Source organism: Melanerpes formicivorus, unplaced genomic scaffold (assembly GCF_026170545.1).
Source record: "Melanerpes formicivorus ecotype bairdi unplaced genomic scaffold, bMelFor1.0.p_v2 SCAF_39, whole genome shotgun sequence".
NCBI lineage: Eukaryota > Metazoa > Chordata > Aves > Piciformes > Picidae > Melanerpes > Melanerpes formicivorus.
Genome location: NW_027142391.1, coordinates 4,424,085 through 4,440,381, shown reverse-complemented (window position 1 = coordinate 4,440,381; position 16,297 = coordinate 4,424,085). Strand labels below are relative to the sequence as shown.

Genomic DNA, 16,297 nt, shown 5'->3' with positions numbered 1-16,297 from the left:
ACCAGGCAAGAATCCCCCAAACAAAAACCTGAAATCAACCAAACAATGACAACAGAAAAGCCCAACCCAACCCCACGGAAGTTGTACATTTGGCTTCCTTTTGTGCAGGTGTTTGGGGTTTTTTCCTTCTGTTCTCCTTTGTGGATGTCATGGGCCTGATCCTGTACTTTCTGAAGCAGGTACCAGTGCCCACTGAGGCAGCAGCTCTGAGCTTGTGCTGCGCTGAAGTAGGGATCTGGCCCTGCAGCTTTGTGTGGAAAAGTGAATGTGGGCACTGAGTGATCCAAAGGAGAGGAGAAACCTCTGCATTGTGTGAGTGGGGAGGAGGCTGCTGCAGTTCTGTCTCTGAAGGGCTCGTTATTAATTAGCTGTGTGCACACTAAGTGCTTCTCTGGAGAATGAATGAGGTGTCTCAGCCTCCCTCCCCACAACCCTGGCTTCTGTGACAAAATTAGTGTTGGGGAGGGGGGAAGCAGATTTTGGGAGGGGTGGACTGAAGCTGCATGTGCTGGCAGGAGGGAAGTGTCCAGCTCCTGATGGATGGGTGGGATGGTGAATGCATTTCAAACCTGCTCTGATGGGTTTCTGATGTCACTGCTGCAGTGTCTCTCTCTGTTGCCAGTTTGCTTTTTGCAATGATCGGAGCTTCTGGTGCGATTGCAAAGTTGTGGTTTACATTCCTTTACCAGGAGGAATCCTGGAGGACCCTTTGCATTCCTCCTGCCGTGGGCTTCTTGCAGCGAGAGATGAAATTCAGCCCTGGCACAAGTGTGCTGAGGTGTCAGTGCACTGCAATCGCTGCCATCACTGATGATGCACTGAAGCAGTGAGGTCTGTGCTGTCACAAACTGGTGAGTGGTGACCTCTCTGCGGTCTGCACCAGCCTGAGGGCCACCGGAGACCATCCGTGGTACCTCGCTCTGGCATGCTGGGGGCTGGCTGCTCTCCGAAGGGGCAGGCTCAGGAAGAGGCTTTCTTGGGGCTTGTCTGGGCTTGTTCAGGCCTGAGCCTGCCTTTGTCTTTGTGATCACAGGGATCAGAGGGGATCTGCCTCTGCAATTTACAGCTGCCTTGCTGACAAGACCTCCTTGAGAGACCCCAGAAGCCATCCACTAAACTGGAGCTTTTCAGACCCCAGGTGGGTGCAGTCTGTGTTTGTACTGGTCCCTGCAGATATCCTGTCTCTGTCTCCCTGTGTTTTACTCTGTCAGCTTTTTTTCTGCAGAGCCTGTTCATGTCTGTGTGGGGCTGGGGAAAGTGGTGGTGGTCTGTGTAAAAATGCACAGCTGGGTAAGCTTTCAGAAGGCTTTAAAGTCCTGTAGGAGAATGTTGTAGTAATTGCCCCTGCTAGTCTGTCCCGTTGGGGTAAAGGGGGTGGGGGAGTGGGGGTGGGGGCTCCTTTTGCTTTTGTTTGCTTTCTCTTTCTGTAGCCCACTTCCTTCAAGCCTCCCATACACAAATGCACAGCGGAGGTGGGGGGCACTGGTGAGTGTGGTTTCTGAGGGAGCCCAAAAAGTAGCAGCACCCAAAAACTCAGCTGTGTGCTCACGTTGTCTGAATGTGCTGCAGCTGTGCAGGGAAAGCTCAAGATGCTGCTTAGCAGCTTGGGTCTGCTGAGGGGTGGGTGCTTCTGGTGACTTGCCTGGTTTCTTCCAGCCCAAACCACTCTGTAATTCTACATCCAGGTAACTGAATTCACGTGGGGTTAGCTACTCTGTGGTTCCTTGTCCTGTGTAGCATTTACGTCAGGGAACAAGGAAACTGAGGGGTTAGTGCCTTTCTCTTTGCAAGGACCTGACAGCTCTCCCCCTCTCCTGCCATACCTAGGATGGAGTGGGACAATTTGTGCTGCCTCCAGTGTCGTTACCTGCCTCAGCACGTTGCCTCTGCATTAATTTTGTGATGCAAAGGATAAATAATACAGCTGAAATGCTGCTGTCAGCTGATACTCCCACGGGGATAGGAAGCTGTTATGCTGTGTTTGGCTCTGCTCCCTGCTGCCCCGTTCAGCCTTCATGAAGCTTGGCTTTTCCTGCACCTGGGTGTCCTGTGCTTCACTCACCTGCTTATCATGAGGTTTCAGGTCTGTGAGCAAACCAGCTATGATGTTGTCTGTTATGTGGATAACTTGCAGGACACTGGAGGGGAGCCTTTCCATGCCTTGGGAATATTCTTCTCCCTTAAAGGCTGACAGAAAGTATCTATATCTAGATAAAACCATGGATAAGCTTTAGAGAAGGAGTCTGATCAGAGCAGGAAAGGAAAGGCTCCTCTGAGAACAGTAACTCCTGAATTCTCTGTGCTAGCTGATCAGTTGTATTGTCTGATACTTTTGCTCTTGTTTCACTGTGTTCTGTATCATGGAGGATGGACAGGCTTATGAAGTGACACAATAGCAGATTTCATACCAGTAATGAGAACAGAGCTTTTTTTCTGTCATGACCTATTGACATCTCAGTGCCTGTACCTTGTCTCAAAGCATGGGAGAACTAGAGGCTTTTCAGTACAGAGTTTGAAAAGTCTTCTCCTTTTGCTCACTTTTGCTGTGGCCTTTGAAGAAATGTGCTTAAATGAGAAACAGAACCCCAGGGCTATCCTGCTGGGAAGATGTCCATCCTCCTCTTCATAAAACACAGTTATTTCTGCTTGTCCTTTACAACTGGATGGAGAAGACTTCTCCTCAGTGTTCCTTGTATGAACTGGGGTCTCCTGTTGTGTATGCAATGAAACTTGCTAGTCCCTTTCATAGGCTTCATAGCTGTTTCCTCATGTTTTGAAGGTAGAAACTCAGTAATCTTGCAGTAACTGGTACAGACCATCTCTTAATACATATGGAGTGAAGTTGATTAACACATGAGCCATTGTTTTGTTTCCAAAGAGAGACTCAGCTGAAGGGGCTTACACGACTGTGGGACTCTTAATTCCAGCCTTCACTTTTATGTATTTATTTCTGTTTGTATTTTATTGTAGGACAAGTGACCAAGCATCCAAGCTATGCCCAGCCTGGCTGCAGCAACCTTCTCCCTGAAATATGAATCTTTCACCCAGAGGACAAGAAAAGGCTTCGGTAAGAGGAATTAAAGAAATGTTATAGTACTGAAAATGGAATTTGAGTTTTTTTCCCCTCAAGTCTTCCTGCAGATGTTCTTCCCTGGTGATTTGAGTCTACTGTTGTACCTCTTTGCAAGGGAAGAGCTAAGATGGAAGACTTGCTGTGTCTATAATGTGAGGAGGAGCCTGGTCTCAACAAGCAAGGAAGGACAGAACTGCTTTGATGCCTTTGCTCTCAGTCACCCTGGAAGTGTCCTCTATGTCCCAGCAGACTAAACTCAGGGGTACAGGTCAGGAACTTCTTGGGCTAGATAAACTTGTCTTTTCCAGGCCCTTCTAGGCTATAAACCAACAAGTTTTGGGGTTCTTTTTTGGATTGACATGATCAAATAGAGGCTGCTGCCAGCCATGACTCTGGGTTTGTGATCTCTGCCTAGCGCTTGTGCGCCGCTCGGTTAATGACTCATGGTGCTTGTGTGGCTTACAGTCCTGAAACCTGCAGTGCATGGACTCTGCCCAGGCCTCTCCTGAGGCACTGAGTCAGCAGAACCCTGACTAGCCTGGTGGTGTCTGTTTATCCAGGCTGCTGCAGAGCAGAGCCAGCTAGGAAGAGGGGTGACCTTGGTTCTAGGAGTTGCAGCAGCACTATCCACCACGCTTTACTCCTTCACACAACTCCCTGCTGGGAAGGAACTTAGTCTGGGGCATGTCTGCACAAAAAGTAATGGCACTTGTGTAGATGAGTTGAGGTGAGGGTGTTTAGTCTGGAGAAGAGGAGGCTGGGGGGAGGCTCTCTTGTGCTCTACAATTCCCTGAGAGGAGGTTAGAGTGAGTTGGGAATTGGTCTCTTCTCCCAAGTAATGAGCAGAACGACCTCAAGAGGAAATGGCCTCAGGTTGCACCAGGGGAGGTTTAGGATGGATATTAGGAAAAAATTCTTTACTGAAAGCGTGGTCAGGCACTGGAATAGGCTGCCCAGGGAGGTAATGGAGTCACCATCCCTGAAGGTGTTGAAAAAACTTGTACACATGGCACTTGGGGATGTGGTTTAGTGGCAGTGGTGATGTTGGGTTGAGGCTGATGATCTTAGAGGTCTTTTCCAGCCTTTGTGATTCTAAATTACATAGCTGCTAACTCGGGTGCTAGCAGAACTGTTTGTGTGAGCTCCAAGATGACAACTGCTTAAATGCCTTCTCCAAGAGGCTATTTCAGAGAATCAGTGTTTATGGTATTTGACAAGTGCCCACAGAGCAAGTTTAACAGAACATTTTTGCTGTTGCTTAAACCTTTGGGTTCAGGCTGTGTGTTTTATTCAAGTTAGATAAGATATGGTGAGGGAATTGTGTAAAGGGAAGAGATAGCGTGCACTAAGTTCAGTGTGTGAGACAGGATGGTGCATCAGCTTTCTTGGTAACCCAAGTGCTAGGTACTCCTCCAGCCACTGAGACTGGAGTACTTTAAAGAGCTTGCAGTCCAAGTTAAGATGTTGCTGCTAGACACCTCTGGTCTCACTTGAGAGAGAAGATAGAGGAAAAAGGTAAGAAAAGCTTTGTTAAATATTGTTGTTACAAGGGGAAGAGAGTTTACAAGAATGAGGAAGGTGGGGAGCTCTTTTTTTTTCCTTTTCCACTTCATGTAAAAGGCAAAATGAAGTTTGAAAAGGAAGAAATTGCTCTGAATCTGGCGAGGAATTACCTGCTTAACCCTGCTGCAGAAGGCAGCACAGGTCTGATGTGCTCTGTGTGTGTTTCTCATTGCAGAATACATGGAGAATTTCAGCAAGTGAGATGAATGTTAATTCCATGGCCTTATCTTGTTTTGATGTAGGGATTTAATATTGCTTAAGCCAGTGATGTCAGCCAGGCCCAGTGAGATCCCAAATGAGGATTCACTTGGGTGAGATGCAAGAGATTTTACATGTTGTGCTTTTCAAGGAATAGAAGAGAAGGTTGCTCTAGATTTTCTTCTTGGTATCCTCAACTGTACCATGTTTCCTAGAATTTTTGTGCCTGTAATTGGTGGAGAGGGTGACTGAGTGGCAGTCAGAGCTGTCCTGCAGATCTCAGCCATGTAAGAACCTGAACTCCTTCCTGAATTTTCCCTGCTGTACCTGAGAGCTTTTGTGCTTCTCAGGGTGCAGGGAAGTCTGTGGAAAGAAGCTACCAAGAGCAGGTCTGGCTTCCATCTGCCAGATGATCCCTGGGCCACACAACTGCTGCTGCTTTTTCACTTGTCACCTGCAAGGAGGTGAAGATAGCGTGCTACCCAAATGGCTGTGTCCCTCTGAGCTGAAAATCAGTTGGGTCAGGAATTCAGCTGCCCTGCAGGTAGAATGCTGAGCCTCCTCAGACTAGGACTTTGTCTTTCCCCCCTGTCATTCTGCCACTTACCTCTTGTGTGGTTTTTGCCTGCCTTACTTTACAGAAAGAAATTGCTAATGCTGTCTGCTTCGTTGCAGGCAGCCTGTGAGTCACTGCAAAGGCATGGTCCCATTTCCTTACGAGCTGAGGTTGGCCTGCAGGAGTGCTGGCAGCTCATGGGGTGGAGCCCTGACCGTATCAAGGAAGGAGGAACTGTTGGAGTTTGCAGCCAGTCTGAGTTCTGAAGCAGGTGTCTGCATCTCTCTGGAGCCTGTGCTCAGCCTGCTTGTGGGGTGTCAGACTTAGCACTGGAAAGATGAAGTCACTTGGGAGCTTAGATGGACTTCAGGTACCACTGCCAGCTGGATCATCTCCTACCACAGAGCTGTGAGAAACTGGTAAATATGGTTTTTTTATCTAGTCATATCAATATAGCTCAGAAGGAAAGTTTCTGTCTTATGGTTCACTTACAAAAGCAGCTTGTCTCCTGTGTTTGGGGAATTGGGATGCTACAGGGAGTTCGTATGAGAAGGAAGTGACAGGAAAAGTACGATAATGTAACCATGCCTAATGAGCATTGCCAAGAGTCATAGCCTACAACCATTTTCTGGTTGACTTGGTAGCATATTGTAGGAGTGGTAGTATAAGATGGGATCATACAGCACTAGTTTGGTAATCCCAAACCCCAGGATCCATGTCACAGGGCTTGTATCAAATCCGAGAGTTAATCAAATGTTGCCTGATCTTAAAAAGGGAAATCTGCCTGTAAGGTTAGAAAGAAAACTTCCTGTACTGGAAGAAGCAAGACACTTCCTCTCCTCCATGAAGGTTCATAATAGCAGAAACCAACACCTTCTTGGGGAGAAAAGAGAATTTGTCCTTGCTCTGCAGCCACCACTGGTGGTTTGGTGTAGCTTCAAGGTGGTTTTTTTCCTCTGGGATGCCAGTTCGTGCTGGTCAGCATAATGGACTCAGCTAGACATTAGCTCCAACTCTGTGGGTTTGCAATGCAACCTGCACAAAAGACATGGAGCATCCTGCTCTAGTTTTGAAGTCAGCCTTGTTTACAAGAGGCAATTGAACTAGCTGATAGCCAGGGTCCAGGAGCCTCTTTCAGCTGAAGCCCTTCTGAAGTTGGAAAAGTTTTCTTATCACTCAAACTTTTTCCTGTTGCTGCATTTCAGCCACAAATGTCACAGATGGAAAAAAATCCAACTTTGTTTTGCCTTAAAACAAGAAGTGTTTGAAACTTCCAGACAGAGAGGATCTGTTTGCATCAAGGCTTCCAGCAGGAGTGGTTCAAATCTCTACAGAAATTGCCTGTAATTCTTCAGGTACTAGCTTGAAGGCTTGTGTCTGGGTCAGTCATAGCTTGAAGCTCCACTTGTTGACAGCAGGAGGATGACACGATGCTGGGAAGGAACTTGAAATAGATGTGCTTAATGAAATGAAGCTTATGGTATCACATATTTCAGTGATGACAAAGAGTGCTGCAGATCTTACCTGGCAGGACTCGCTACCTTTCTTGGAATGCAGTAGTTCCGTAACAGGAGAGTGTTTTCATCTTCCACACCCATCAGCTCCTTGGGTTGTAGTAGTGGTTTCTTTACAGGCTAATTCCTTCCACTGTTACGTGATCCACCACACAACTTTTTCCTGCTGCTGTGTTGCCCACACAGTAACAGATCAAGCACAAATTTGTATGTGGCCACTTAACCCAGGACAAGATCAACGTGAGGTGGTGGGATCTGTGCAGATGGGGTCACCTCTCTTGAGGAAATGCACCCCAGCAGCCTATGTGAAGTGAAGCAGGTTGTGTTAGCTTTTCTCTAAAGAAAAAAACTGCCTGTTGGGGGCAATTCCAACGACATGCATTGTGACCGTGTAGGCTTAGAGTCACACCTCTGGCCTTTAACTTGTGCTGAGGGATGCTACTGCACACTCTGCTGTCATTGGTGGGTTTGGTCACAGCTCCCTAAACCAGAGGGCTTGCCATAAATGCACAACCACAGGAAATTTGCCAGGTGCTTGAACTAAAGGGAGAGGAAAAGGATTTTCTGCTAGACAAGCTGCTGGAAAAGAAAAGTTGCTCTGCTTGTTGGCCAGCACCTTTGCAGAGGTCTTGTTCAACTCATCTAGCCAAGTTGGTTTCCCCGTAAGACTTCAGTGCTGTTCCCAAGTCAGCCATCTCTAGAGGGATAGCTTCTGACCACCTAGAAATCAGAGCAAGCTCAAGAGCTGGGTAACTTCCTCTGGTATTGCTAATGCTTGCTTTTCCTGCAGCTCCAGCCCCAGTGAATAACCACCTCAACCATTCTAGATCTCTGCAGAGGGGATTTTCCTGTGAGGCTGCAATACGAGGGTGGTTTTGCTTGTTCTGGTTCTTGTTCTCCCAGAGTGTTAAGCAGTTGCAGTTGGATGACTTATTTCCTCCTTTGCTAAAGCACTAGGAATTCTCATAGGTAGCCAAGCAGTAGATGGGAGCTCAAATGTATTGAAGAATTAACAGCAGGATCATTATCCTGCCGCACAGATACAAGGTTGTTCCTAAAAGCATCATTTTCCCTGGCCCTGTCATGCTTAATTTTTACTGGCTCAAAAGAGAGCTTTGCAGTTCCCAAAACAGCAATTCTGCAGTCTCCTATGTCCCCAGAGAAGGATGAAAGATGTAGTATCTTCCTCTTCTGTACCAGATTGTTTGGCTCTCCTATAGCTGTGCTTGTCCCTGACCTGTTAATTGCCTTTGAGATAGTCTGGTTTGTTCTGATCCTGATGGGAAATGGTGGAGGGATGATTAGGTCATTGTTTAAACAAGACAGTTGCAGAGTGGGACACGTTTTCAGGGCAGGATGATGGGTACTGCTTGTCAAGTCTTGATTTTGATGCTTTGGAATTGTTTGCTTTTTTTCCCTCAGGGTGAAAAGGTGACAGTCAAGGAGTGATTAGTTAATTAATTGGTGCTGTCTCCAGAGAATGGAGCCCTCCTCCTGTTACCACAGTCCATGGTGGGTATGACTGTTCTCTGCTGTGCTGGTTTGATTGGTGTGTTGTTACAGCACTTCAGTTCACCTTTGTCAGTCCCCTTTGATACTATACAGAGGGCAGGAGCCTTCCCCATCACCTGATAGGAATCACTGAACTTTGAGTCTTGCAATAAACCCAGCAGTTTTGTCTTGGATTACTGCCTGTCTTTAGGGGGAAAAAAAAACCCAAACCAAACCATGCTGGCCCTTCTGAAAACATGCTGACAGCCAGGAGTCTGGGGCTAACTGCACATCTGCTCTTCAGTTTGAAGCATTTCCAGTGCTTTCCTTTCTCTGCACAATGGCAGGTTTCTGCTAACTTGGTGGTGGATGAAATACAGCTTATGAGGGCACTGAGGGCAGACCTTTATGGCTCTCTACAACTACCTGAAAGGAGGTTGGAGCAAGGTGCAGGTGGGTCTGTGGTCCCTAGTATCAAGCACTAGGGCAAGAGGAAATGGCTTCCAGTTGCACCAGGGGAGGTTTAGGTTGGGTCTTAGGAAAAATTTCATTAGTGAAAGAGTGATCAGGCACTGAGACAGGCTGCCCAGGGAGATGGTGGAGTCACCATTGCTGGAGGTGTTGTAAAACATGGCACATGGGGACATGGTTTAGTGGCAGTGGTGGTGGTGGGTTGATGGTTGGAGTCCATGATCTTGAAGATCTTTTCCAGCTGACAATTCTATGATTCTGTGAAAACAGAGTGAGAGCAAGAGAGAATCTAAAATCTGAGCTCTGTCTTTCTATCCAAACACAAACCAAATTCCTGAGTCTGGGAATGTGTAACCTGGTGCATTAGGAGGGGAAGAGAAGGCTTAGATGCCTCAACATACAGACAGAGTGTTGCCAGTGGATCACTGAAAGAAATTGAAGGCTGACAAAAGGCAGCGAACTTCTAGTCCTGCAGCATATTTTACTTTCATACTCCAGCATTGCACAAGAGGCCCTCGAGTAATAACCTGCTTTAGAGGCTCTGATGCAAGAGCTGAGAATTGCTTTGCCCTGCAGGTTGCCTTCTCACATGTTCATGTATTTCCAGGAACTGAGGACTGCAAGAATGCTAACACCAGCTCTTGTGTATCTCTGCCTGTTCCATGTGTATAATGGGGAAGCCAAGTGGCTTCAGTACAAATAAGTACTGGTCCCTTTTCCGTTTGTTTTGCAGGTGATTGTGTTCCCAGTGAGTCCTCATGTGTGTGACCTAAGAGCAGAGCTGTGCAGAAAAGCGAACCCACCAAGAGCTTAAGCAGGTTTATGTCTTAGACTGTTAAGCCTCTGGAAACACTGCATTATTCCACTGTCTTGCCTGAGTGGTGCTGTGTGAAACTTGGGAACTCCTTGAGATAAATGTGGATTGCAGACAAGTAAGCTGGGTTTGTCTTGCTGATGTTTGTAACTCAGAAGCTTTAACCCAGACTGGGGCTAAGGGATAGAGTAATTGTCAGTTTGAGATTGAGCCTCTTCTCCCTTGAAAGCTGTTTGCTTGCTTGTTTTTAAGTACTGCTGCAGTTGCTTCATTGACTCTTTCTTTGTCCCCAGACCTTCCCCTTCTGTGAATGAGAAGAGAAGAGGAGCTTGAACAACCTGCCCTAACTTCCCTCCTTGTGTGATGCCAGCTGTGAGTGTTTCTTTGGCAGTGTCTTAGCTGGTTGTTGTGAACAATGGTCAAGGAAGCAATCAGCAAGTATACTGCCCTAGAAGTGCTGCACGTTGTTGGGCCTGCCTCATATCTCCGTGGCTTGAGAGCTGGATGGGATCCAGGCTGGGATACTGCCCAAGTGTGCAGTGGTGCACTGAAGCTTGGGGTGTCTGATGGAGCAGAGAGCTGCTGTGAGGAACGACACGGGATCCTCAATGTGGTCACTGCATTAGAGACATGAGATGGAGAAAGCTAAATGTGTTGCAAGTTACTTTGCTCTTTCTTTGTCCTCCCCACACACCTCTTCCCGAGAGTGAACTGCCAACTGTTGTTAGTAACACTGCAAAAATACAGTTCTAGACAGTGAGAGGAGGGCTTGCTTTTAGGAAGGATTCATCTGAGCTTTAGGCTGGTGAGGACAAGCCAGCTTGGCTCTGAGCCTAGCATGGGAGCAGCTCACCTCTAGTCGCTATTTCTCCTGGGTGCTGGTCAGCAGCAAATACATGCAGGCAAGGGCCCAAAACCTCAGCTGACTTTTCTGGGGAAGAATAAATTAGATTTAATTAAGCAATGAGACATTGCTTGTTATCTTGTCTGGACAAGAGGGAGGCAAGGGGGATTTGTTGAAGGGATAGATGTATGTTATGGGATTGTTATAAGGAAGGAAATGCACTCCACCCTTTGCCTAAATCTTCTTTAACCTTCCATTATTCACATAAAGGAGAAGAGCTTATGTTAGTTTTGATCCAAGCAAGTTGGTTCTGTGTGTTATTCTGTCTCTCACTGGCCTGGCATGATCCTGGGTGTCATGATCCAGGGTTGCAAGAGGTCCACTTCTCTTAAAAAAGCCAGCTGTGATTTTTGCCCACACTTCTGCATGGTTTGGTTGTGTTTTTCTTCCTAGGCATGAACAAAATTGCACTGATTACAGGGAGTTGTACAACTCCATGAACTGCCTGTAGAAGCTCTGCACTCAGAAGATGATGAATGGCCAGAAGGGAGCATGGTCCCCTTCTCTTGCAAATCCTCTGAAGCTTCATCTTTGCCTTTGCAGGATATTTGTCACGAGACAGAAGTTTGGAGTTAATACATTTCCTGATCAAAATATTACTTTTCTATGGCTTTTTACTTCTAGGGTTTTGTTGGTTTTGTTTTTTTCCCCTTTGTAGAGCCCAAGGTGACCATCACACATTTGGTGGTGTTCTAGGTAATGAGGAAGACTAAAAAACATCATTGGAAGATGGCCATGCAGATGGTTACAGAGAGTGCCTCTTTGTGTTCTGTGTAAATGCCCTTTCTGGCTCCCTTTCCCAAAGGGCCACTGCTCCACACTTGAATCTGAGCTGGGTGTTGGCTGAGTGACTGGTGCAATGATTGGAATGTGGCTGGGGTGACAAACACGTGGGGCTTGACTTGTATCACTTTGCATATATCAGCTGAGCAACTTCACCTTTGTGTTAACAGAGTCAGTGGGTTTGAGTTCCAGGTTATAAGATCAAGTACTCTCCAAGTTTCCTCTGCTTAACTTTGCAGTAGTGCTTTAAACCAGGATGGTTAGTAGTGACTAACCAGCCAGCTGGTTTCTGGATATGTGGGAGTTTGGTTTCAAATAGGTCTGTTAAATGTGCCCTTTGCTACACGGAAGGAAGCCTGCTGCAGACAGCACTGCTGAACACCAAGGGGTGTTCTGGAGCTCTGCGTTGGGAATGGGACCATGGCTGACTCCTTAGCTGGGTGAATGGCAGTGGCTGTGCTGGGAGCTGAGCAGGCAGCACCCACAGATGGAGAGAGAATCTGTGAGTTGTTTAACACAAATGTTTTATGTCTCTTTGCAAAGAAGGAGGGTGAGCAGTATGATGTGGTGGTTTGCCACCCATTTTTCGGGGTCATATTTGGATGCTGGATTGTAGATGTTGAATATCCTTTTGTCAATGGTCTCTGGGGCTCTGCTGCACCTTTTCCCCTAACAGAATTGTCTTTTGGCTGCTTCACACTTCATCTCTTTGAAACAACTTGTGTGTAACAACCTGAGTGAGGTGTCTAGCTCATTAACTAGGGAAGGTGTCATGCTTCCTGACTTCTCATACTCGAGGGTCTCATTATTCATTTTTATATTCTTCTCTCACCTGTGCTGAAAGTGCATGCTGTAGGCAGACCTTTCTGTTGCAAAGCAGAGCCTATATACCTCCAGTTCTAATCACAGTAAAAGCTACACCCTCAAAATCCTACTACTTGGCCTATTGTCCTACTATTAAATGTAAGAGATGCTGTCAATGCATTTTGATTATGGGGAATGAGAACGGCTGAAAAAAATAAGAGGCGTTGAAAGACTGCCCCCAAGCTCACTGGAGTCCCTCTCTGTGTGCTGTGCTAGTGCCCTTTCCCAGAGTGCCACTGCTCCATGTTTGTCTGACCTGGGTGACCTTAAGGCTAGGTCTTAAGCTGAGTGTTTTTTTTTTGTTCATGGCATCCTCCCTTTCAGTGTGAATGCACAACACTAATACCTTTCTCCTGCTCCATGCAGCCACAGCATGAAGGAATATCCCAGATTCATCTCCTAATGTAAATTTGAAATGAAACCCCATCACCACACATGGGGCATACTGTAATTCACTGATTGTGCTGGCTCCATTCCAGCAGTGTGACTAACTACATTCTGCCTGCAAAAATAAAGGGGGGGAAGGGGGGTAAGAAAGAAAAATCAAAATCTCCTTGCTCATGGCTTTTTGGAGAGTTGCTGGCTTGAATCCTTGTGCAGTCTCTGCAGCCTGACAGCACATTTTTGATGCTAATGGAAAGCTGCTTGAAATGACTAAGCATCTCTCCTTGCTGAAAGAAAAGCCGCTGGGCTTGCTAAGCAGCTCCAGCGTAGTGCTCTGCGGTAGGTGAGGAGTGTGTCCTGTTTCAGCAGTTGTGCACACGTGCTCTGTAGGGCTAGTGCTCTGGAAATGAACACAAAAGCCTGCACAAACCTCAGGCTCATCTTCATCCAGCAGGTTTTTATGCTGTTGTGCTTGCCTCAGGGCCATCCCAGTGCTGAGCCTGCCAACAGCTGGAAGTTTGTTGCTCTGAGACTTGCTTGTCATGTTGGTCTGGTTAAAGGAGATGAGAGGACAGCATGTTTCAGTCTTGAGAATCACAAGGAGCCATCATGGAGTAACAGCTAACATACCTAAGTTAGTCCTCTGGTGCTGAAAGCAGACCTTGATGTCTATCAAGAGGAGGGAATCTCTCTTTTTCCAAGGGGGGATGCGTTGTAGTGCTGTAGTTCAAGGGCTAACCCCCATGGCAGGGGGGCGTGGAACTAGATGATCCTTGTGGTCCCTTCCAACCCTGAATGATACTATGATACCTGATGCTCCACCAGCACAACAGTGAGGGAACAAGTAACACACAAAACTCAGGGTTGAGATAGAGATAAAAACAGTGAGATACTGGAATTATTTCCCAAGGGAAGTAAAGCACTCCCCTTCATTGAACAGTTTTAAGACTCAGCTTGTAAGGCTGCTGGGCCATCTCGCTTCAACTATGGTCTAGAAGGATTGGGCCAGATGATCCTTGGGGTGCCTTCCAACCTGGCATTCTGTGACCTGCCTGCCTTGAAGGACACTCTGCTGTGGTGGTGTTGAACAACAGAGGGATGGGGAGCAGGAGAGTGGTAAGTAGCAGCAGGAGGAGTAAGTTGCAGTATTTGGTTTTGCATGATCAAGACAAAGTGGGAGTTCATATGCCATTTAATTCGTGGGGACCAAGAAGGAACCACTGAGCTGCAAAGCTGTGAAACTTTGCTCTGTAGTTTCCCACACAAGGCAAGTCAGGGAGAAGAGCACGTCCTCTAGAGCTCCAAATTGCTGTACTGGCTCTATGTGCTTTGATAAGTGCTGCAGTTCTGCTTCCACAAAGTCTGTTCTCTGTATGTGACATAGCCTCTCACTGTGCCAAACTTCCAGCATCACTCTGCATGTAAATGTCACACTTCATAGAATCATAAAAATGCCTGGTTGGAAAAGACCTTGAGATCATCAAGTCCAACCACAACCTAACGTTTCCTTGTGCACATCTGTTAGGCCATGTCCCTGAACTCCTCAGGCAGGCATCTTTTAAACACCCTCAGGGATGGTGACTCCACCACCTCCCTGGGCAGCCTGTTCCAGTGCCTGATAACCCTTTTGGTGAAGAATTTTTTCCTAGTATCTAATCTTAGCCTCCCTTGGTGCAACTTGAATTTCTCCTGGGCAGCTTGGTAGTACCTAGTTGTACTTGTTACAGAGCTGTCTTGACCCAAGAGTTTGGCAAGGAAAACTTGTCCAATCTCTGCAAACTTTTTCAGAGAAGAAAAGCCACAGGAGCATTGACTGTGTGGTCTCTGCACCTATCTGACTGCCTTGCTGCTGAGCCTTCTTAGTAGAGATGTAGGGACTGTGCTCCCTTGTGGGGTGTTGTGTGTTTTGTTTTGTTTTTTCTTGGTTCTTCTAAATCTATTTGAAGAAGTTGTGGTCTGGAGGGGCAGCTACTGAGAAACTGTGAAGAGGCTGAGAGTGATCATTCTGGAGTTTCCTGAGCAGCACTAGATGTCTTTAATGCTGTTTCAAGAGCTGTCTGTAATTAGTGGCTATCCAAAATGGAATAGATGGAGTTAATTAAGTCAAGGATTAGGTCCTTAATCTGCACCAGGATTGCTAGAAATGTAGGGTTTCTTTGGGTCACATGCTAGAAAAGGCAACAAAGGACAGACATGAGGATTCTCACCTCTCAGAAGCCTGCTCTTAACCATGCTTCCCTGGCTTCCTTTCAGATGATGCAGTGAACCTAAGGATCAGGTGATGACTTAGAAAAATGGTCCCATTCTCCTGGACATGAAGAGCTCAGGTGCTGGTAAAACTGTTGGTTAGGGTATTTTGCCATGTTATGATTCCAGAGCTAGGCTTAGACTTCTAGAGACTCAGGTTTGTTAACTCTTGGCTTGATGTTCTCATACACATGCAGTGTCTTGCCTGGCCATGGCCAGCCTGTGCAGAGGAGCTGTGTCAGTGAAAGGTCCATTGAGTTCTGCATTCATCTGCGAAGAAGAATTAGCCTTGAGGGTCTTAGTGCTCCCAGGCTGAGCCCTGAGAAGCTAATGAGTTCAAGAAGCAGTTGTCCTGACTTCCTTGAGAGGAACTGCATGGTGAAAGGGGGTTGCCCAAACTGAGTCTCTACTAGCTGACTTTTGAACTGTGGTTGGGTTTTTTCCTGACCATTTCAGCACATAGCTACTTTTATATTCTTTATGCAATGAAACTGGGCTTTATGACTTTTTTTTTCCCAGGCTCCTACTTGAAATTACTGTCTAAAATGTGGGCGTGACACAGGGATGGCAAAAGGTGACCAGGGTGCATCTGCTGGTCTTGAAGCCATCTGCCTTCATCAGAGAGAAGGTGAAGTGCTTGCTAGGTCAGGACGGTGATGGGGAGAATATTGCTGCCTGGAACAGCAGTGACCTCTTGTGGGTAGTGAGGATGGCTGGTTAGGCTGGCAGTTGGCACTTGGAGTCAGATTATTCCCTTGTAGCTATGTCAGTGTGATGAAAGTGATGAAGCAAGCTCAGATTCTCTTGGCTGAGTACTGGAAATAAACAGCTATAACTGCTGCTGAGTCTTTTCTTCCTCACATGTGTGCCCTGAGGCTGTGCTGTGAAACAGTCTCTGAACTGTTCAGGAGCAGTCTAGACTCCTCTCCCCCTGCTGAACTCAGAGTTGACCTTTGAGCATATCAGAGGAGTACAACAGAGTGGGACCAGAACTTCTGCTTGTGTCCCTTGTCCATGAAGTGTCTTCTCTGATAAAAGCTGTCTCACTGGTCTGTCTCAACATCAGGAGACTAACATGGTTCTGTGCAAGCAGGCATTGTCTGTGATACACAGAGGTACTGGGGGAGGGCTCAGCCCCTCATGTGCACCTAAAAAACCCCAACCCTAAGGCATGTAACCAAGTTCCCCATGAACGGAGAACTGTGTCTTAGCCAAGCTTCTGAGCCAGCTGCAAAAGCAAAGTGAAAACTCCTTGTTCAAGCCTTTTATTTATTTAAAGGTTGTGTCAGGACAGCCCATTTCATGGTTAGTGGAGGTGAATTTATGTAGTTGCAGCTCAGCTGATGCTCTATGAGATGCAGGGTGTACCCTGCATGTCAGAAGGCTCTTATGGTAGTCAGTGAGATGAATTCAAGTCAGGAAAAAGGACTTTGTC

General features: G+C 46.8%; 1 long non-coding RNA gene across 2 annotated transcripts; it reads left to right on the top strand.

The window, feature by feature from the left end:
- The first annotated feature begins 1,066 nt into the window (after window positions 1-1,066).
- LOC137451131 (uncharacterized) lies at window positions 1,067-12,477 on the top strand. 2 transcript variants are annotated; one of them, XR_010989730.1, is made up of 7 exons: window positions 1,067-1,138; window positions 2,971-3,067; window positions 5,510-5,809; window positions 6,596-6,745; window positions 8,327-8,416; window positions 9,600-9,798; window positions 9,974-12,477. It is a non-coding gene; the product is annotated as an uncharacterized lncRNA (long non-coding RNA). The 2 variants fall into 2 exon arrangements; XR_010989731.1 differs by lacking the exon at window positions 6,596-6,745.
- Window positions 12,478-16,297: the final 3,820 nt, after the last annotated feature.